We start from the raw sequence: 6,978 nt of genomic DNA, 5'->3' as shown, positions 1-6,978 counted from the left end.
TATTTTGTTCTTAAGTCTGTTGGAATCACAAGTACTTTATCTTTTCATGGCTAAACTTGGGAATCTTTATCAGCATTATTTTATTCAAATAGCTTTGTATGTTGCTCTTATGCACTATTAAGAATAGGACTTTTTGCTAATAGAACTGGTGTTTGCTCATGGTGAAAGTGAAGGAACTTCTGAATCCAAGAAATCAAAATTATAGCACTTGTTAGGTTTGCACCTCCTGGGACAGGCGTCGCTTTCCTGGGCAAGTCTATCCAACTGTCCCCATGTGTTTCTGGTCTTCTTCTAGGTCAGGTCTTTCTTGGTCTGCCTATCCTGCCCTGTAGATTCTAGGTGAGGGCCTGTCTTGCTATGTTCGCAGGATCTTTCTGAGGCATGAGTTTATAAATTATTTTTTCTTATTTATAGCAGTTCTCTATGACTCTGCTTGGTAGAGTAAAACAGGTTTCACTAGTGTGTTGAAGTACCGGGTTTTTATTTCAAGGGTTAAATCTCCAGAACCCTAACCGTATCGGTTGAAGGCTGCTCTTGCCTGCCCTTATTTTTGTCTGATTCAGTCCTGTCATGCTTATCAACAGTACTTCCAATGTAGGTGAATCTGTCCCCCTCTGCCAATGTAATAGGGGGGCTGCTTTGAGAACTTTACTTTTACCTCTGGATGTTCACGCCCAGGCATGTAGAAAAATTAGCAACATTGTTGGTTTTATTTTGTGTGTGTGAAAGAAGGGCCTGTCTTCAGCAAAGTCCAGGTCATCCAGCTGGCGCCACTGTATACTGATTTGCTTTTTCTCTGTTGACATCTTTATAATCCAGTCTATGGCCAGCAGGCACATGAATGGTGAAAGTAATAGCACTTGTCTATTTTGTTAATGATTTGATGCATTGGATTTAGAGTTTCTGTGACCGGTTACAATGTACTATTTTTCATGCATTTTAAAGAGATTTTCAACTATTGCCAAATTGAATCCCTCTGTTCATTGGCACAATAGTACTATCAGCTATTGAACTAAAAAGCTGAAAGATTATAAAAAAAAGCTTAAGTTGCTAGATTCAGAAATTGTATTGATGCATCAAAAAATTTATTAAAAAAATCAATTTTGCCAATTAATGAACTGTCTCTATTCTATCAGTCATGGACTAGGCTAGACAGGGTTTATTACAGAATACTAATGACCTAAAAGAGAATTTTAGGCTGTTGTATCCTTAGTTCATTGTAGGTGTAAAGACATCTAGTGACAAATTAAGAACAAGGTACAGGTACAAAACTTATTACTGGTACATGAAGATAACCGAATGACTGCTTTATCAATGGACACGAGCGAGAAAACTCTCAAAGGTATTTGAGAGGTGTATAAATTAGTTTAAAAATCAGGCACGGCGTAGTTACAATTAATATGGTTATAAAATCCTGTCTGTCTGGTTTTTTTTCGGACTTTACTAAAGATTGGATGTATTTGATGTTTATAATATTTTCGGTAACTAAATAAAAATTAAAAAAAAAGCAAAAACAATTTGGTTTTCACGTGTAATGGCGACATAAACAATGGCATCCTGCTATTGGATAGGCCGCCATTGATTTTATTGTACACATTGTAAGCTAAAAATAGAAAACTAGGTCATGGGGTTTTAAATTTGCATGGTTATTTAAAAACTTGATCTGCAAAGTTTTGTAAACAAATAGTTATCGATCACTAAGTTACTGTACAGCCAATCAATATTTGTCTTACGAAAGTGAAACAACCGGTTATAACTTAGGCTTGATGAAAATAAATAGAAATGTAGCCTTAAACTCAACAAATTATTTTCAAGTTCTCTGGATTTGCAACTTTTATAGCATTTATTCTAAAAATATAAAATTTCTAAATTAATTTTAGGCTTAAGTTTTTATTTTTTATTTTGTTTACGATCTAAATCTAAAAAGCACGTTTTTATTCCATGTCAACAATACTATTGAAGGAATCTCGTCAACTCGCTCGCCTCCATTGCAGTGATGGAATATTATTCTAGATCTAACAATTTTTAGGTTTCAATAGAACTGTTCTGGAAATATAGCAGATCAATGACTTAAAGCAGGGGTATCCAAACTTTAAGCCTCTCATCCGGCCTGTGATCTTTTTGTCCACGAAAAAAAAATATTTTGGGGGTTGGCTCTGAAAATTCAAAACATTTTGAAAAAGTAGATTTGGGTGCAAATGCTAGCCGTGTTGCAGACATTGGTGAAAACATTCTGACTGAATTAGTGAAAAATGCAACTCTCGCCATTTTTCAATTGCAATTGATTGGATGAGTCGCTGGACAGCTGTTCCACCTCTCAACTGCTTGTGTTCATTAGAGGTGTGGATTAAGACATGAAAATAACACAAGAGCTGGCTTCCCTTTTTACTTTCTCGTATATACGAAGTATAGAGAAAGTCTTGTAATCGTGCAAAAAAAAAAATCGAGATTTTTGCAAATCTCGACGTTTTGCATCTCACTGATACGGAAAAACATAATTTTGCAATCTTGTCCGTATGTCTGTGTGTGTGTGTCCGTGTGTAAACACGATAACTTGAGTACCGTTACAGCTAGGTTGATGAAATTTCATATATAAGTTGTTAATCAAAATCGTAGATCCGTATCAACTTTTGAGCGATTTCCGATAACCGGAAGTGGTACTTTTCCTACTTTGAATTTTTCAAAAGCCTATAACTTGAGTACTATTTCAGATAGATAAATGAAATTTCATACGTAAGTAAAAGATCTAATTCTCTACCTTCTATTAAATTTTGAGTCATTTCAGTTGACTGGAAGTAGTACTTTACGCTACTTCCGATTTCTCAAAAAACTAATGTAAATTTTAAAAGTAATAATAATATTGCGCACTATTATGCGCTTTTTATTTCGCGTTCACTTGGTGTGCAATTAATTTGTCTACGAGATTTTATTCTATTTTTAAAACTTTAAGTATTTAAAATGGATTAAAAATCATGTCTATAGCCCGAGTTCCCATCCCCTGTTATTTTATATGTAATAGATTGAAATAATTGTGAGGTCAAGGGAACTCACTCTTCTGTATTAGTTATATTTATAATATTGTTATCTTGAGTGATGTCCCTTGTGTACTTCCTTCAGCCCTCTCTGTGTGTTACCATCGTGGTAGTTAGACCCAAATAAATGTGTTATATACAACCACAGGCTTCTGTCGTCAATCTATTATAACTGGCGACGAAGGATAAACATCTACTAGAAAGAGCACCTACTTACGCAAAAAAGAGGTTTGCTAGAGCTTATTAGCTAATTATTTCTAGAATTATGGCGCTGTATGGCCAAATAAAAGAATTTGATGCGAATGATGAAATCATTCAAGATTACCTAGAGAGGTTAAGCTTTTACCTAGAAGCTAACGACGTGACGATAGAAGCCAAAAAGAGAGCTGTTTTGTTAACAGTCATAGGGCCTCAACAATTCAGGCTACTAAAGGACTTATGCGCACCAGCTAGTCCAGATACCAAGAGCTTTAACGAGCTGAGCAAATTGCTAACAGACCACCATGCGCCTGTACCATCAAAGTTTTTATGTAGAGCTAGATTTGACAGTAGGACTCGTCAACCAAACGAGTCAATATCAGAATATGTTGCTGCTTTACGTCATTTAAGTAGATTCTGTGAATTTGGAGAAACGATGTCTGACAGACTATGTGAAAAGTTTGTGACAGGTGTAAACAGCCCTGATATTCAAAGAAAGTTGCTGCTCGAGTCAGATCTAACATTGGAAAAAGCAATACAACTTGCAACTTCATTCCAGCAGTCATCAGATGCGGCGAAATCTCTTACGCCTTCAGGGATCCATGCAGTAAACAGCAGGTTAGTCAATAAACATCAACCCCATCAGAGCATTCCAACTTATGCTAAACAGCCTGCTCGTTCAAGTCCTAGATCTAAATCTAGTAATAATTATCAAAAATGTCATCGATGCAAGGGTCCCCATGCATCTCATCGGTGCAAGTTCAAGTTAGCAACTTGTTATAAGTGCGGTAAGCAAGGTCACATTGCCAAGGCCTGCTTTGCAAAGTCTTCGTCTGTTGCTAAATCTAGCCAGTCAAGACAGTACCGCAACCAAAGGCAGCACTATATTAACTCTCACCAAGACTACCTAACCCAACCAATGAACCACTCTACCTGTGAAAATGCTCAAACTGATTCGCAACCGGATTTCAACCTGTTCTCTGTGAAATCAAAAAGTCATGCTCCCATCAATGTACCAGTTTATATCAACGGTAAGAGCATCAGCTTCCAACTTGACACTGGAGCATCTCTAACAGTCATAACAAAGAAAGATTTTGACGCTGTCACTGGAGGATCAGTGCCTCTACAGCCATGTCACAAGTGCCTAACAACATACACTGGTGACAATGTTCCGGTAATAGGAGAGTGTATGGTTCATGTGAGTTATAATGGTCAAAGTGTTAAACTTCCTCTTCTTGTGGTTGAAGGAAATGGACCGCCATTACTAGGTAGGAACTGGTTAAGTGATCTTAAGTTAAATTGGGAGAGTATTTGTTCATTGAAGAATGTAAAAGAATCTAGTCTTACTTCACTAGATAAAGTTATATCTGAAAATAAATGTGTTTTTGGTAATTCAGGTTTACTAAATGATAGAACAGTGAAGTTAAGCATTAAAGATACAAATCCAAGATACTGCAAAGCTAGAGTTCCACCTTATGCAATGAGGAATAAAATTGAAAATGAGCTAAGTAGATTGGAATCTAATGGCATCATAAAGAAGGTAGACTATTCCGATTGGGCGACACCCATTGTGCCAGTGTTAAAGAAGGATGGTTCTATAAGAATTTGTGGAAATTATAAAACTACACTGAATAAACAAATAGAGCTAAATAGGTACCCTATACCTAACATTGAGGAAATTTCTTTGAATTTGGCAGGAGGAGACAAATTCACTGAATTAGACTTTAGTCATGCTTACACTCAACTAGAACTGCATCCAGATTCAAAAGTCTATACGACAATAAACACACATAAAGGACTCTACCAATATGAAAGACTATGTTTTGGCATATCATCCAGCCCTGGAATTTTCCAAGCTGTCATGGACAGTATTTTTAAGGACATTCCAAATGTTTGTGTGTACTTTGACAATGTGTACATAACTGGTAAGAATGACACTGAACATCTTAAAACACTAGATAAAGTCTTGAAAATTGTTGGTGAAAAAGGTTTAAAGATAAACAAAGATAAATGTCAATTCATGCTGACAGAAATTAGTTTTCTTGGTTATATATTGAGCAAACAAGGTATCAGACCTCAACCTGAGAAAACAAAAGCCATTAAAGAAGCACCCAAACCTGAAAATACCCAACAACTAAGAGCTTTTTTGGGCTTGATAAATTACTATGCAAAGTTCATAGGAAATCTGTCTGGTAAACTATCACCACTGTACAAGCTGCTACAGAAAAATGCAACTTGGCACTGGGGTAAACAACAAGAAGCTGCTTTTAATACAGCAAAAGAGGCTTTGTCTGCTGACACCTTACTAACTCACTATGACCCAGGGAAAAGACTTGTATTGACATGTGATGCTTCACCAGATGGTGTAGGAGCAGTCTTGTCCCACATGGATGAGAAGGGTGACAGACCCATTGCTTTTGCCAGTAGATCTTTGAACCAGGCTGAGAAAAATTATTCTCAGTTAGATAGGGAAGGCTTAGGCATCATTATTGGTGTTAAGAAATTTCATAAGTTTCTGTTTGGTAGGAAGTTCACCATCTTTACAGATCATAAACCATTGCTAGGTTTATTTGGAGAAAACAAAACCCTACCTGAGCATGCCTCACCAAGAATTCAAAGATGGGCTATCACACTAACTGCATACAATTATGAATTGAAATACAAACCTGGATCTGAGAATAGTGCAGATAGTCTGAGTAGATTACCTTTAAAAAACCAAAGCCTGAGCTATGTACCAGAAGATGTATTTGTTCTCTTCACTATCATGGATAACTCCAATATAAATGTGAATGATGTTAAAAGAGAAACACAAAAAGATGAGTGCTTAATAAAAGTATATGAGTACTGTAAGAATGGTTGGCCTGAAGAGTCAGTGAATGAGGACTTAAAGCCATATAAAATAAGAAAAACAGAGTTAAGTCTAGAAGATGGATGTATACTATGGGGATCAAGAGTAATTATCCCCAAAATGTTACAAAAAGAAGTTTTAAGAACTTTACATGATACTCATCTTGGTTCTTCCAAAATGAAGAGTCTAGCAAGATCATGGTTCTGGTGGCCACATATGGATGCTGATATTGAAAAATATGTAAAACTTTGTTCAAGCTGTGCACAACATTCAAATCAACCAGCTACAGCACCTTTGCAAAACTGGGACTGGCCAATTGAACCATGGAAACGTATACATATAGATTTCGCAGGACCTTTCATGAACAAAATGTTCTTAATTGTTATTGATTCACATTCTAAATGGTTAGAAGTTAAAATCATGAACACAATCACTGCAAATGATACCATTATAGAACTTAAGGAAATATTTTCAACTCATGGATTACCAGATCAAATTGTTTCAGATAATGGGCCTAGTTTCACAGCTCATGAGTTTAAACTGTTTTGTGTGGCAAATGGTATTGAGCATATAACCACATCCCCCTATCATCCTGCTGGGAATGGTTTAGCTGAAAGAGCGGTAGGCATATTCAAAACCGCTATGGTAAAAATGAATACCGGTAACAAGTTTTCTCTTAGAGAAAGAGTAAACAGGTTCTTAACCAAATACCGCACAACTCCTCATATAACAACAGGTGTTGCACCATGTGAATTGCTATGTGGTAGGAAAATTAAAACTCATCTTGACCTACTACATCCAACTGTTCAAAGGTCTGTTTCCCAACATCAACATACACAAAAAGTAAATCATGACAAATCATCCATTGAAAGAGAATTTGCAGTTAATGATAATGTGTAT

This window comes from Physella acuta, unplaced genomic scaffold (assembly GCF_028476545.2).
Source record: "Physella acuta isolate Inbredline_101_S28 unplaced genomic scaffold, ASM2847654v3 ptg000990l, whole genome shotgun sequence".
Classification (NCBI taxonomy): Eukaryota; Metazoa; Mollusca; class Gastropoda; family Physidae; genus Physella; species Physella acuta.
This window is presented reverse-complemented; position numbering follows the sequence as displayed.